The 6943-nt window shown below is 33.9% G+C and overlaps 1 pseudogene; it reads right to left on the bottom strand.

Moving 5' to 3' along the window:
* Positions 1-1010: 1010 nt before the first annotated feature.
* On the bottom strand, positions 1011-1091 carry LOC123324533 (annotated as a pseudogene).
* Between the last annotated feature and the right edge of the window lie 5852 nt (positions 1092-6943).

Consider the following 6943-nt stretch of genomic DNA (forward strand, 5'->3'; position numbering starts at 1 on the left):
TTTTCTTTCAGAGGGAATGGAATGTCTGTATCTTCTGCATGATAATCAGTTCAGTGGCAGAGACTATTGATTATCTAATTGTGATACCTTTTAATTAAATTCTGTATTCAAATACCTCAAAGGGAATGTGATCACTTGTGAAGTAATTCATTTTCCATGTACCTCATAAAACTGTGCCTAATACTTTAATTCTGTATACTAAATAGTACTCCTAGAGATAGATTCAATGCCTTCCCCCAAAATACTGATTTATATCTTCATATTTGACAGCTTAACACATTTTTCAAATGGTCCCAAACCTTTCTTTACCATTTAGGATCTTAAAAAATAAAGTGCATCTTTTACCTCATTTAGATCTTACCATGTGCCTAATAGAGACTTTCTGCAACTGTCATATTCTCAATGAAAACTATCTCACCACCCCTATTTAAAACCCAATGCTACCTAGATTTGAAAATCCCAGTTATTCTGTTCTGTATATTTCATAGAATGTTTAACCAACCATTTTAATTTTTCTATAATATATTTATTTATTCTCTATATTACTTATTGCCCATTGGCAGATACTTTTATGTATATTTTGTTCCTTTATATATTCTAAACATGTGGAATATGCTTAGGATACAACAAACAACAAATATTCATTGAATTTGAATGAGAATTTCAGTGAGAAAGTGATTCAAGATGTGCTGATTCAAGTGATGAATCAGCACATCACTTATTCACTTTATGTCCTTAAATATTTGAGTTGAAGAAGCTACATCATAAACTATTACAAATAAAGTGATTATCAGAAGATCTATTTCCTGGGCACCTGGGTGGCTCAGTTGGTTAAGCGACTGCCTTCAGCTCGGGTTATGATCCTGGAGTCGCGGGATCGAGTCCCATATTGGGCTCCCTGCTCAGCAGGGGGTCTGCTTCTCCCTCTGACTTCCCTCCCGTGCTCTTCCTCTGTCATTCTCTCTCTCAAATAAATAAGTAAAATCCTTAAAAAAAAAAAAAAGAAAGAAAAAGATTCTCTCTAAAAAAAAAAGAAGATCTATTTCCTTTATGTTCTACACTTGATCTTAGCCAAAAGGCCAAGAAGCGATTCCTTTATGTTCTAAAGAAACTAAAACAATTTGCCTGTTTTATAGCACGTATATGGCAAGTATATAGCAAGTTTCTCCTCAACATCCTTTTGATTTGTTTTATTGAACATTTCTGATATGAAAATATCACAGTATCTACCCATCTCCTACTTATACCTGAACTATAAAAATAAAATTTCATTTTGTCTTGCAGAAACAGTCACCTTATCTATTATCATTATCATCATCATCATCTATCTATCATCTTTTTCAGAATGTGGAAGTCATGTTACAGTTCCATTCTTTTTATAAAAGGTAGGGAAGAGACATAGACCTGTTACAACTCCACGTCACTCCATTCACAATATGTGGTTGTGGTAGCAGTCATAAAAACATTATTTACATCATATATATATGTATATATATATAGTCTCTTGACCTTATTTGAAATTCACTAAGTTATTAGAATCACAACACTCAATTTAAAAAATAGTATACAAAAAAAGAAAAAATACCAGGCTTGAAATGTACAGAAATGAACAAATAAGAACACATATTGTACTAAATGAGACATCACAATAAAAATGGGAGAGATTAAAAGAACTGTGATCCTACAAAATACTTGGTGGTAAAAACATGGTGCATATATATGTACATATATGAGGATGCTACAAATGCTACTCAGTGGTTGTATTAGATTCCTGGGGCTGCCTAACAAAGCGCCACACACTGGCTGGCTTAAAACAATAGAAATTTATCCTCTCACAGAAGCCTAGAAATCTCTAATCAAGTTGTTGGTAGGACCATACTTTCTTTAAAAGCTCTAGGGGAGTAACATCCTTACCACTTTCAGCTTCTGGTGGTTGCCAGCAAACCTTGTCATTCCTTGGCTTGTAGATGGGTGACTCAGTGTCTGCTCCATCTTCACATGGCTTTCTCATCTGTGTGTCTGTGTACAGATTTTCCTTTCATTATAAGGACAATAATCAGTGGAGTAGGGCTTCCCCTAAACTAGTATGACCTCATCTTAACTTGACTGCCTCCACAAAGATCCTATTTCCAAATAAGGTCCCAGTCACAGGTGCCTGGTTTTAGAACTTCTATGTATTCTTTGGGAGGGACATAACTCGATGCATAACAGTGGTCTATATGAATCAGTGTCAGTAATTTCTTCTGTGGGAGAGTTTTTAAATATATTAATATTTTAGACCTAAGTACTCTTAATCTCCTCTCCAGTGTCCCATTCTCTGTTTTTGAAGGCTGATAGGTTTGGGAGCTAAAATGAGAGAGGGATTGGGAGAGAGGAATTAGACATTCAGGTTGCGGTTTGGTTCTTCCTACTTGTGGAATGTCAGGCTAAGGTTAGCTGGAGTTGTTATCCAAAGAGGATACAAGATAACTAAATTTCAAGTTATATTTAAAGCAATGACCAAGGAAAATTGCTAATGTTCAAAATCAATCTTTTCAGCTGTCCAATAATAGTACAGGGGAATAAGGGAAATAAAGCCTCATGCTGTCAAATGAGAAATATGGGTATATTTTAGGAAACAGTGTACTTGTGTGAATTAAGTGGTTTTGTCTGTGACCTGAGCTGACAATCTCTTGCTTCAGGCAGATACTGTCTTGTACATGTGCTGGTCATCATGATGCTTCGTTTAAGCAGATCAGGCTACTCTCAGATTATATCTTTAATTTGCAAATATTTTTACCTAAATGAGCACATTGTCATCTAAATACCAACATATCACAATGAATGGTACGACTGTGACCTAAACATGAAAATCTTTGCTAAATGACTTTACATTTTTTCAGTTAAAAATAAAACCACACCTTTTTATACTCTTCTAATCACTTACCAGTTATTCAATTGTTTGGTTCCCTGTATGCCCTTTCTTTCTTTTTTCCTTCCTCATTGTCACCCTCCTAAATCAGCTTTTCTGTACCTCTCACTTTGACTCTTGTAAAGGCTTGATAATTGGCTTGCCAACACCAGTTGTTTTATTCTGCTCTGATTCATCCTTTGGAGTTTCACTGAAAGGTTTATCTCCCTAAAACACATCTCTGTTCAAAATACTGTGATCCAATTAAGAAAAAAACGAACAAACAAAAATCACTTCAGTGTTTCAAAATATGATCCAAACCACTTTCCACTCACAGAGTCCATTCACTATTTATAACTTTTGTGAAAATAAACATGTTTCATGCTTTCCCTTCCTTATGCATTTTTCCTACAATTACCTCTGTTTGAAATAATGTGTCTTCCACATTTACATTTATCAAAATTCTTCATGTTTTCCCATGGTTTGGCCAACGAATAATGTTTTATATTTTATAGCTCACTGAAATACAGAGGAAAATTCCATCAGAACCACCCATGTATTAATTTATCCTTTTAAATCAATCCAATTTATTCCTGCTACAGTAATCTATCTGTGGTATTCTGCAAGTGTCATTTCACATGCAAGCTACATAGACAGGGTTCTGTGGTCATGAACTTCTAAACTAAGGCCTATGAAATCCTATATATAACTCAATTTCCACTATTAGGTTTAATACAATGGGTTTTTCAAGGCATGTTTGCTAAACATGGAAATTATGTCTTCTCATTGTTATATATGATGAAATTCCTCATGCTTAACCTCACAGAGGTAGTCCTCAGACAAAAAGGTGAGACATAGTTCTTGATTTTACACCTTGGAATTAATGTGTCAAGATTTAGTTAGTATTTGGCAAGCCACTCTCACATTTATGGAAGACATCCATCTACCTACGTAATGACAATGGCAAGTGATAGAAGATAGTTTAGTGAGGGAGCATGAATCTCAAAGTAATATTCTTTTTGGAGTAATGGGAGCTATTAAAATTTAAAAGAGGATGGAACAATTTGGAATGATATTTGGAAGCAAGGAAATGCTGACCACACTTTTTCATCTTAAGAAAGATTAAAATTTAAGTGAATAAATAGGATTTACTTGACTGGTTGAGGGAAAGCCTGGGATGTAGACTGATTGTTCCTTGAAAAAGTTCATGGGCTGAAAGTAGTAGCAGTACACATAAAAGGTTGCAGAGTGAACAGACATGCAGAACATTTGGTTGCAGATGAAGACATGCGGAAAATTTTTGAAATGAGAGTTTTGATAAGGAATGATTACTATGGAAGTTTTGTCACATGATAATCAAGGAAAATAGGGATTCTGCCCACAGTAAAATTATTAGATTCATAGGGTAGCATCATGGGCAGTATAACAGAAGTGAGTTTCCTGGAAACTGAGAGAATACCTTTTAATCAGTGATAGAGAAGACACCCAAGGATCAGCCTTTGGAGGGTGTGTTCCCTCCCAACTCCTCACATCCTTTCAAATAACCCTCAACATCCATTTTGTATCAGAGTGCTCCACATGTTCATTACCAAGTGATAAATCTGAAAAATATTTTGCATTTCTTCATCCAGTGATTGTGTCCTCACCTTTCCTCAAACCTGGTACCACACAAATCAGCAGGGAGATGTTATGAAATGAAGGGACTAAAAAGGAGCAAAATTCAGGCACAGTGTACATAAATAACAAATCAAATTGGGTGAATCCAAGTTGATTAAATACATGTGTTCTATAGAGTATTTTTCAAGTAGAAGACCAAGAAAATATGTCCTCTCCAAAAACCCAGCTCTTTTCAGCATTTTTTTCATCCTGCACCAACATCCCCGCCTTCTAATACTATGGATATAATTTTTAGTTAGCATGTTCTATATGAATATAGCCACAGAGGACACAAAGTAGCAACAACGTCATCATTACCACTAATTAAATTTTGGTTGCACGAAGACTAGGAAATAATTCCTTCACTAAAACTCAGTCTCAATTTTAATTTATTTAAAAAATTACTTCAACAACTGAGAAAATATTTTGTGAGATAACCAAAAGGGAGAGAAAGTTAGAAGAATACTAAGAAATTTTAAAATCACCTGTTCTTTAGTTTCTAGAAATAAAACCTAGAATAGGTATCCTGGACTGCCAGCTGACCCTTTCCAAAACAAACCAAACCAATCTGTTCATCATTTAAAGCTGTTATTTAAACCACTGCAGTAAGGAAGATACTAGAAGGAGAACACTAAGAGACTGAGTGCTTTTACAGTTGTATTGGAAGGTGGGCAACTGGTTAGTACTGGGTTGATGTTAGGACATGCTAGCTTTGGATTTGTAGAAACAAGAGGAGAGGGAGCTTTGATGGTCAAACTGTAATCTTGATGAAACATCTATTTCAGTTGATTCACAGTCTTATCTTCCAAGAGCAAATACATTTTGGAGCTGACAACTTGTTCTCAGTTTTGCTTGTAAAATGACAGGAGTTTATATCTCAGTTTACACTAGTCAGAACAAAGCAGAATTAAGAACTCAGTAATGTATTACTTATGGAAAATAATGGGCAATTTTCTTATATGCAAAATAAATGTAAGGCTATCTATCTAATGGAAAGTTGTAAAGAGTAAAAGAATTAATATATGCAAAATTCCTGGAAAAATAGTTAGTGCTCACTTATTATTCCATTACCCATGATAATCATCTAACAATTGGTTTGCAGTCCTCCATCTGCATCTGTATCTAAATTTATCTATAACTTATCCATATCAATATTTAAATATCCATAATAATATTTAAATATTATTTTTTATATCTTTACCCTCACTCTTTTTTAGTAAATTTATTTTTTTCTATTATACTATGTCTGAGATTCATTCAAGTTTATTATATAGCTCCATTCATTATCACTGCTAATAAAAATTTAGAGTTCTTTTTTGAAATATACAAGCACTGTTGCTCTATCATTTTGCTTTTGTTTTTGGTGTAGATTCTAGCAATTTTTAAAGATATCTGAGAAACTGAGTCATAGTCATGTACGTTGTTAATTTTACTAAAATTTGTCAATTATCCAAAAGAATTACAGTTGTATACTTTCCCCAGCAGTGTATTAAAGTTTCAGTTGCTTCAAATCTTTGCCAAGATATGGTGCGTTAGACTTTTTAGTTTTCTGTTTCTGATGGAGATGAAATTATATTTCATTTTAGTTTTCATTGGATTTGATTGTTTCAAATGAAGTTGAGCATCAGTGATTATTTTTATTTTCCATTTGTGTTTTTATTCTATTGACTGCCTATTTTTAACTTTTGCCAGTTTTTGTATTGAGTTGTTAGTGTTTTGATACTGATTGGTAGAAGTTGTTTATACATTCTGGTCACTAATAAGTGTTGCTTATATGTGTGTAAATACCTTCTTGGCCAATAGCTCATTTCCTTCTTCTACGGTGTCCTTAGATAAACAGAAGTTTTGTGGATTTTTTTTAAAGATTTTATTTACTTATTTGACAGAGAGTGAGAGAGAGACAGAGAGGAAACGCAAGTAAGGGCAGAGCAGGGAGCCTGATGCGGGGCTCAATCCCAGGACCTGGGATCATGACCTGAGCAGAAGGCAGACACTTAATGACTGAGCCACCTATGTGCCCCAGAAGTTTTGTGTTTTAATATAAAAATGTCACTTTTTAGAGTTATGCTGCTTTTTGTGTTATTTAAGAAATGCATAACTAATCTGTCTGGTCATGCAGATACTCTTTTCTTTTTCCTGATAATTCTAACTTTATGATTTTAACATTATTCTTTTCTCTTGTAACTGAATTTTTGTGTTTGGAGAAATTATTTTATTGCTTTTTTGAAAGTATGTAACTAATTTTTCCAACACTATTTCATGAAAATATTTTTTCATGATTTTTCCATTTCATATTTTCCATTTTCGTATTTTTCCATGATTTTCCCAATGACCTACAATATATATGTGGACCGGTTTATAATGTCTCCAGTGTGCTACATGGGTTTATTTATTTTT

This window comes from Neomonachus schauinslandi, chromosome 3 (assembly GCF_002201575.2).
Source record: "Neomonachus schauinslandi chromosome 3, ASM220157v2, whole genome shotgun sequence".
NCBI classification, from domain to species: Eukaryota; Metazoa; Chordata; class Mammalia; order Carnivora; family Phocidae; genus Neomonachus; species Neomonachus schauinslandi.